Below are 7,859 nucleotides of genomic sequence, written 5' to 3'. Positions count from 1 at the left end.
GATGGGCGTGGTGATGTGGAAGGGGGAGACTCCCGATGCCTCAAGCCTAGACAAAGCTACAGGCAACTGAGGGAGACTGGGAGTGGGAGATCATCTTTCTCCAGGGAAACCACACAGGCGACTACGCAGAACCAATGGTCAGCCCCAACATATACATATAAGAAAGATTCCATGGACTAAGCAGTTTGTATGAATGTATTTAGAAACACACAACAGTGATGATTAAAGAAAAAGAGGCCGCGAATTTGAAAAAAGCAAGGGAGTATACAGAAGGGCTTAGCCGGAGGAAAGGGAAGGGGATGATGCAATTATAAATTATTTAAGGAAAAGAAATTTTCTAGGCTAGAATACCTCCTTTTCCTCTTATTTAGCATTTCCTGGTGGGTCCCAAAGCAATTGTCTCTGTACACATCTCCCAGGGTCCCATGTGGGGGGCACCCTGACCACTGTGTTTCTAGAAGTGGGGTTCTCTAATGGTGTCAGCTACCTGACATGGTGAAGTAGGGCCGGGGGGACTGTCCTGACTATTTCTGACCCGATCCTATCCGGCACCCTGAGCCTCCCACAGCCTCCCTATGGCTCCTGGGCCCCCATGTTAATCTCCTCACTTTGTACCTCAGAGGGAGCGCTCTGTGAAGGCTGTACCTGGCCTCTGGGTGGGGTGACTGATGTTTGGATCTATTGAGGTCAGAGCACAGGCCAGGCTGGGAACCTGCAGGCAGGGTGGGACAACCATTGCAGTCAGTGCAAGGGCAGCGTGAGGCCTGCTTCCTCTTCCTACCGTCTAGAATACAGGGTTCAACACAGAGGGAAGAGCACAATCTTGCCTTTGGTTGATGTTTGTGTAGGGCGCATATCCACCTCTCAAGCAGAGCTGCCCCTGCGCGGCTCTGGTCTCAAGATCTGCAGGGGTGCTGCCCCTGCATAGCTCGGGTCGCAAGGCACTGCAGCAGAGCTGCCCCGCGGGGCTCGGGTCTTAAGCTCTGAGGCGGTGCTGCCCCTGCGGGGCTCGGGTCTGGAGCTTCAATTGCTCCTGCAGGCCTGGAACCAGAGCTCGAGCCCCACGTGTGGCCGCTTCTGAGGCCAAACAGAGGGACTTTTTTTACACTTTCTGGTAACCTGTCTGCTGCTGACAAGGGTGATCCCAAACCCAGCCTGTCTGCACATACAACCTTCCCCACCTGCTCTCTTCATAGAAGGACACTGGCCCTACTGACTCACCTGAATGGCCTTGTCATCCATAGGACCTCTGTAAAGTTCCCTCCCAGATAAGCCCGTAGCTATAAGGTCTGTAAGTTATAATAACATCCCTTTTAGAGGAGCATAATTTAGGCATTAACAGATCCATCCCTTCCCTTCTGCTGCCTTTTCTGGTGGTTATCTCATCAGCTCAAGGGCTGGGCCTCACCTCTGGGTCAATTCTGTGTGGTCTGTCATGGATTAAACTGTTTCTTCTGGTAGGAATGCAATCTGTGCTCCAAGCCAGCACCTATGACCAGCACCCTGGAATATTCCACCTTCTCCTCGTGGTGGGCTGTGGGTGACTCACCATGGTACCAGGCAGGAATCCTATAGGATGGCATCAGGATGCCCTCTGGGGTCTGGGAGAAGAAGGCAGGGCAGAGAGGCTACTGCTAAGCCCATGCGGAAAGGTCTGGAACTGACTGGGTGATGCTGACGGTGATGGTGGGGGGACCCAGTGACTGGCCCACCGGGGGTTGTATGAAGAAGCTGGTTCATGTTCCCTATTTCTGGATCTTCACCCATGACATTGATCACCTCTGAAACAGCACTGTCAAATGGACCAGAACAAGACATCCAGGACCTGTTTGTTCTTTGCCTCTGCTGTCGCTCCTAGTATTTCAAACAATTTGTGAGTGTAAATCAGTGGTGTGTTGGGCAAGGACTGGCTTCTGCTTTCAGCACACATAAGTCGCTGTCTGTTCTCTTTTGTGTTTGACCACTCCCAGATGCTTGTGTTCTTCACTCTTATCACGCAAGAGTGTTTTTATATTTCTGCCCAGGGCTGTGACCTAGATATCCACTTTCCAGGCATTTAAAAGAATAGACACAACCAGCAGCTGCTTCCTGCTTTCTGGAACAGCCTGACTACACTGCCATCTCACCAACTGGCCATAAGGACCTCTGCTCCCATACTCCTCCAAACCTTTCGGATATATTTTCCACTCATTTTATTTAGTGGAACCCGATTTTATTAAGAAACACACAAGCAATGGACTTAATATCTTCATGTACCGGTATGAACCCCAGATGTAGACTTGGCTGCTTTTCTGGTTAATAGGTAGCTGCTTGGCTGCCCAGGCACTCCGTGAATCTAGGCCTCGGAAACTTGAAAAGAAAGAAGGAGTGATTGTCTTTTAAATCTCAAGGGAAAGGTGCCTCACTCAGAGATAAGTATATGGCCTGCATCAGAGAACATAAGTGCTGGGTACAGAGACTGAGGGGCACAGGAGGGTGGGGCCTACACAATTAGTGTGAACTCTGACCCCAACCCCAAGTCATCTATAAGTATCATCTCTTTGTCAATAGCCCTAAAACAAAACAAAAGCATCAAGAAAAAACAGATTGTGATTTAGCTTTCTATGGCTGTAACAAAATACTTGAAAAATTCAATGGTTTGAAAGATTCACTGGGTTCACAGTCTCCGAGATTACAGTCTATGGTCACTTGCCCATGTTGCTTTAGGCTCGTGAGGAGACAGAGCGTCACAGTGGGAAAACGCAGTAGAGGAGCTGCTCATCATGGCTATAGGGAGGCAGATGGAGGAAGAGAGGTGGAAAAGGCCTGGAGTCCCATTTAGTCCCCACTGAACTCACGTCCTTCCTCAGATCACACTTCTTAGATTGTGATTCCACCTCCCAGTAGTTTTCACCATAAGGCCTTTGAGGCCATTTGCCATTCGAACCACAATGGTGTTGGTGTCTGTAGGGTCAGTAGTGGTGCCCTATTCACACCTCATGTCACCATGCTGGTGATGTCTCTCCTATATGCTTCCCTTTCTCTTTTTCTCTCCTGTCAGTTTGGTTAGAGGTTAATTTTATTAATCATTGAAAACTGTAAGATTTAAATGGTTTGGGGCGTCTCATTACATACCTCAAGCTAAGCTGTAGCCTGGGAGGCCTCTCAATCTTCCTACCACAGCCTCCTGCATGCTGGGTGTTATAAGCATGCATCCACATATTCAGTGAGGAAGTGCTGGCTTTGGCTTCCTAATCTTGTTTCCCACTCATTTATGTTCTGTTGCCATTCATTTCTGTGGATTTGTCTACTTTTGTACGTGTCTGTGTCTTTCCTGTGGCGTTGGGTTTGTGTTGCTTTTTCATTCCAAGTGACAACATTCTGTTGTCTTGCCTGCCCTCTTACTGTTTCCTTTCTGTCCAGCTCTCCCTTCTCTTTCCTGTCTCTTGACTGAAGCCCCATTCTTTCCTTGTTTGAAAGCCAGCTATTCACCACTGATTGAGGTCTTCTTACCTCTGTTGCTTTGTGATCCCTGTCATCTTGGTTTTTTGATTTCTTTTTATATTTTTTATATATACATTGGTGTTTTGCCTGCATGTATGCCTGGGTAAGGGTGTTGGTTCCTCTGGAACTGGAGTTACAGACAGCTGTGAGCTGCTATGTGGGTGCTGGGAATTGAACCCAGGACCTTTTTAGAGCAGTCAGTGCTCTTAACCACTGAGCCATCTCTCCAGGCCCCCATCCTGGTTTGTTAACAGGTTTTTTTTTCCTGAAGTTTTCTGCTTCTTGGTGTGATGACCAATTTTGCTTGCAATCTGCGTGTTTGGAATATTGTATTGATACTGAATCTTTGATAGACATCTTTTTTAACAGGCCTGTTCTGACCCCAGCAGAGGAGTGGAGGTACCACCTCCATGATGCAAGAAGGAAATATGAGACTTGTTACTGGTTGATTGTACAAGTTCCAAACATGACTTCATTGATCCCTAGGGGAAGAATGTCCTCATGGTCACTGCATGATGGCTGCAATCCTTTCTGTCCATCAGGCAGTGGATACTGCTACAGGGGTATCCCACAGCAGGGCCCTCTGATGGCCTTCGAGGAGTTCTGTGTTTACTCCAGCCTCTGACTGCCATAACAGACATGTAGGAAGTCTTCTTTGTGATGGGTGGCTGGAGCAGGGCTCTGTCAATGTTTTCTGGTCCTCCTGCTCTTTGGCAGGTTTTGAGCATCTGTGGGAACTTCCCTGAGAAGAAGATGCATGCCTTTAATGTTTCTGAGTTGCTACCTTCTTTAGCTCCAGTCTATCACACACAAGGCAGGAATAAAACCCAGAGCTCACTCCTGTGTTGTTCCTTAGGTTGAGGCCCTCAACCTGCCTTTCTCTAAGCTTTCAGAGTCCTCCTTCCTGAATGCCAAGTGATGTTAACTATCCTCAGGGCCTGTGCCTGTCTTCAAAGTAGAAAAAAGGTTAACATAGTGTGCTTTGAATATTGAATGTCCTTCACTGGCTCGTGTTTTAAAGCCCTTGGTGCCAGTTTGTGGTAGTGTTTGGGATATGGGTGGACACTTTAGTTGCAGGAATGAAGTCACTGGTCACATTCCTTTGAAGAGTGTAACTGGTTCTCCATCTATTCCTCACTCTTTGCTCCCCGTCCCCTGTGGTGTGAGCCTCTCCTCTGCTCCTGTTTGGCGTGAGGTGAACAGCCTCTTCCTCCACTCTCCTGCCACCATGATATTCTACCAAGGCTCATAGGGTCAAGCCATCGGAGACCGAACCTTCTAGAACCATGAGCAAAAATAAATAGCTTCCACTCTAAGTTGTCACAGCTATATAAAAACAACAAATTCAATACAGAATATATGTCCCTTTCAGAATGAAACAAAAAGAGAAAACATTTGGCCATAGATCTAGACACACGCATGTGTATACATGTGCACATTTGGCCATAGATCCAGACACACGCATGTGTATGCATGTGCACATTTGGCCATAGATCCAGACACACGCATGTGTATACATGTGCACATTTGCTGCCAGAAAGCATAATGCCATTAGAGCCATGACCCTAAGAACAATGTCACAAGGTGCCCCCTAATATGTCACTGGTGCAAAGCCAGGGCAGTCTCTATGGCTACAGCAGTTGCACAGAGTGTAGATCTGAGACAAGGTTTAGCATAAAAGGCTGGATGAGTCAGAACCTTTCAGAAACTGGGAGACTCAGTTCTGCATTAAGTGCCGTGTACGTATTTTCACAGCAGCGAACGACAGCAGATAGGTGAGGAAGGCAAAACAGACATTGTGTGATGATTTGAGAATTGCGTGCGCTCAATCAAGTCATCCTGGCTGACTACTAGCCCATTAGGAGTTTGGATGTTACTTTATATCGCAGTATCTGAATCATCTGAGATTCTTAAAGATGTTCTTCTGTCTAGAAAGTCGTAATTTTTCTGTGCACACTATGGAACTTTCAGCACCCAATTTACACTCACCTGTGATGAGTCAGAAGACAGGCAGACTCTGAAGTGTCATCTGAGAGCGATTTCCTGGTGACTGTTCCGGCTGCTCTCACTCATGCACAGAGGGAACAGAGCTCACTCGTGCACCTGTAACCCAGGAGCTGACTGACTGGAGAACGTGCCAGATTCAATTCATCCTGCTTAGCTGTTTGACACTTACTCACCCTCCTAACCCACTTCACGCTCTTGTCCAGTTCTCTTTGCTAGTCCAACTCGTGTGAGCAGAGAAGGTGTTGAGAGTGACAGCGCAGCCAGTGGGATCATCCGAAGCATGTCCTCTCCCCTGTCTTGGATTCATCTTTAAGCACGTGCCCTGTCTTTCCTTTTGACTTCTGAGTTCCTATTCTTTAGGAATGAAAGTAGCAATGTGCTCCGTAAGAACGAAACCTGAAGAGCTTTGTTGGGAAGTCTGGGAAAGCAAATGAAGCCCTGTTCTTTTCAAGGTAAGAGGAGGAGAGCATGCTTAGGGACACGCTGACAGCAAACTGTGTCAGAAAATTACACACACCTTTGTCAGCTCATGGCCCATAGTGCAACATGACCCTCGTTCTTCTGACTCTGCTAGAAATAGTGGCAGATGAGCACGGTATGACTGTGTCCCAGCTGTCCCTATCTCTAGCTCCTCTGTCCCAGCTGTCCCCATCTCTAGCTCAACTGTCCCAGCTGTCCCCATCTCTAGCTCAACTGTCCTGGCTGTCCCCATCTCTAGCTCAACTGAACTTAGTGCAGTTTTCTACCCAGTTTTACATTTCTTTCAAACATATGACACAGGAAAATGTCAGAAGTCACCTGTCATCCAGATGGAATCACACTTGAGAATAAACAGGTTCCATGGTTTGAGGATGTGAGTTACTGGAGTAAATGCCCTGGAGTAGCTGGAAGTGTTACTTGGCAGCAAGGCTATGACTGTTTGTTGCCTGATGACAAATTATAGATGGAGTTTTTCTGTGTCCTGACAGTCACTGCCAAATAACCACATGATACTTAATATAAATTATAATGCTTGGTCAATGGCTCAGGCTTATTACTAACTAGCTCTTACAACTTAAGTTAACCCATTTCTATTAATCTATGTATTTCTCTGTGGCTCATGGCTTTACCTGTCCTCTAGCATGTCTTGTTCCCTCTGTGTCCCCTGGCATCTCCACTGACTCCATCCTTCTCCCTCCCAGCGTTCTCAATTTGGCTGTCTCTCCCATACTTCCTGCCTGGCTACTCTCCAACCAGTTCCTTATTAACCAATGAGAGTGCTATATAGTCATGGTGTACAGAACTGTATTCCACAGCAGCACATGCTTTTTTCTTGTAAAAGATGTCACTGGCCACCCTCTGCCATGTTAAATTTTATGCTGGCACTGATGTAGGAAGAGTAGAAGTTTCAGAAAGGAAGGTCTTCGCCCCCAAATTATTAGAACATTTCTGCAGTATTAGAGATTAAACCCATGACCTTATCTATGCTAGGGAAATGCTCTATATGGAACCATGTCCCCAGGCCCCTGGAATAATTTTAAGACCCCTAATTCTCACCAGTGTTCTAGTGAAGGAGACCACTTGCCATTACTTCTGAGCGTTAAGGATTTCCCGTGGAGATTCCAGGGAACTTCACTGGGGATTTGGTCTGAGACCTGACATGAAGCACAGGCTTCACATGTCCTTCAGAATGGAACATGGGGCAGAAACAAGCTGAGTTAAATTAGGCATTTCCTGGATCCCAGAGGAACACAAACATTGTAATGAATTGGGTATAAACTTAAATACAAATGTGCAGATTTAATTATAGCAGAGAATGTTTCCTTTTCTGTATCTGTATAAGATGAAGAAGCGCTTTTCTTTGCTGTCGTGGTCATGGTTATCACTCCGAAGACACCTTCTCAGTCACTTCTCCTTCTGACTCCCACCATCTGGAAGTGCTTCCTGTGGTTAACCTTAGCCTCATCCTGTTCTTCTCTTTTCTCGTCTGTGATCTTAAACGTGCCCAGGCATTGGCTGCCATTAGAGTCATAGTATAGGGCTCAGCCCTATGAGCAACAAGAATGACAGGTGCATGAACTCTGTCCTTCAGCAGAGTGGCAAGTCACAGTTCAGGGAGGGAGGACACAGTGATGTGGAGGTGTGTCTGGGTGTCAGTGTTTTTAAGGGTCCCTTTTACTTTCATTGCTTTTACTCTCCCCAATACTGCTAACACCAATTAAGCTGCTTCTTGGAAAAGTACAGAAGGGGGCATATGGTTGATGTCCATTGTGGTGTGTGTGGGTGAATGCTGCATTAATGGAATTCATGGTGGTGAGCCAATTGTGCCCATTCAGTCTTTGGATGGCTTGAGTAACCAGATAGTGTTTCATTTCCCGGCCTCCCAGACC

Source organism: Microtus ochrogaster, linkage group LG9 (genome assembly GCF_000317375.1).
Source record: "Microtus ochrogaster isolate Prairie Vole_2 linkage group LG9, MicOch1.0, whole genome shotgun sequence".
Lineage (NCBI taxonomy): Eukaryota > Metazoa > Chordata > Mammalia > Rodentia > Cricetidae > Microtus > Microtus ochrogaster.
The sequence above is the reverse complement of the archived record's forward strand: the minus strand, read 5'-3'. Positions refer to the sequence as shown.